Source organism: Cebus imitator, unplaced genomic scaffold, assembly GCF_001604975.1.
Source record: "Cebus imitator isolate Cc_AM_T3 unplaced genomic scaffold, Cebus_imitator-1.0 Scaffold52, whole genome shotgun sequence".
Taxonomy (NCBI): Eukaryota; Metazoa; Chordata; class Mammalia; order Primates; family Cebidae; genus Cebus; species Cebus imitator.
The window spans coordinates 1,683,977-1,685,775 of NW_016107367.1; positions in this window are offsets into that span (position 1 = coordinate 1,683,977).

Below are 1,799 nucleotides of genomic sequence, written 5' to 3' on the forward strand. Positions count from 1 at the left end.
CCGCCTATGAGTGAGAACATGCGGTGTTTGATTTTCTGCTCTTGTGTCGGTTTGCTGAGAATGATGGTTTCCAGGTTCATCCATGTCCCTACAAAGGACACGAACTCATCGTTTTTGATGGCTGCATAATATTCCATGGTGTATATGTGCCATAAAAATGCTCATCATCACTGATCATTAGAGAAATGCAAACAAAACTACAATGAGATACCATCTCACGCCAGTTAAAATGGCTATCATTAAAAAATCTGGAGACAACAGATGCTGGAGAGGATGTGGAGAAATAGGGACACTTTTACACTGTTGGTGGGAGTGTAAATCGCCATTGTGGAAGACAGTGTGGCGATTCCTCAAGGACCTAGAAATAGAAATTCCATTTGACCCAGCAATCCCATTACTAGGTATGTATCCAAAGGATTGTAAATCATTCTACTATAAGGACACATGCACAGGAATGTTCATTGCAGCACTGTTTACAATAGCAAAGACCTGGAACCAACCCAAATGCCCATCGATGATAGACTGGACAGGGAAAAAGGTCTCACTATGTTGCCCAGACTGGGAAATTTTTTTTTAGAGATGGGGTCTTCCTATGTTGCCCAGGCTGGTCTTGAACTCCTGGGCTCAAATGATCTTCCCACCTCAGCCTCCCAAAGTGTTGGGATTATAGGCGTGAGGCACTGTGCCCAGTATTTATACTAAATCTTTACATTCCAGTATATCTCTTGCATTTTATAGCACATCTCAATTCACACTGGCTCAGTAGCCACATGTGGCTTGTGTCTGTGTCTTGGATGTTATAGGTGTCATGGACTAAATGTTTGTCTCCCCCAAATTCATGTGTTGAATTTGTAACCTTCAACACAAGGATATTCAAAGGTGGGGCCTTTGGGATGTAATTAGGTCATGAGGGTGCGGCCCTCATGAATGGGATTAGTGCCCTTATAAGAAGAGACAACAGAGTTTGCTCCTCCTCTGTCTGCTGTCTGCCACGTGAGGAGGACACAATGAGAAGGTGTCTGTCTGCAAACCTGGAAGTGAGCCCATGTCAGACAGCAGATCTGCCAGCACCTTGATCTTGGACTCCCCAGATCCTAGAACTCTAAGGAATAAATCTGTTTTTAAGCCACCCATTTAATGGTAGTTTGTTACTGCAGCCTGTCTTAGTGCATTTACTGTGGCTTATAACAGAATACCTGAAACTGAGTAATACATAAAGCAACAAAATTAATTTCTTACAGTCCTGAAAGCTGGGAAATCCAAGGTCAAGAGGCTGTGTCTGGTGAGGGTCTTCATGCTGGCAGGAACTTTCTGCAAAGTCCCAAGGCAGCCCAGGGCATCTCAAGGCAAGGGGCCGAGTGTGCGAGCTCAGTTCTCTCTTCTTACAGAGCCGAAAGTCCCACTCCCAAGAACACCCATTAACCCATTACTCCCTGAATGGAGTAATCTATTCACGAAGGAAGGGGGCATATGACATAATCACCTCTTAAACGCCCCACCTCCCGATACTGCCACATTGGGGATTAAATTTCAACTTGAGGAAGGAGACAAATATTCAGACCATAGCATAGTGCAAGATGGGGAAGACAGTAGGTCTCGTATGTCCTGGGATGAGAAGGGAACTGCTAAAACCACACATGAGCAGTCAGTGAGGCACTAGAACCAGGCTTTGTAGCCCCAGCAGTGGCCCAAGAACACCCAGCATCTTCTCACCTGCTTGGTTAAGACATTAGAAAAAAATTGGTGCTGCAAGATTACAGTTGGGTGGGGTGAGGTGACAGCGGGGTGGGGGGAGATGA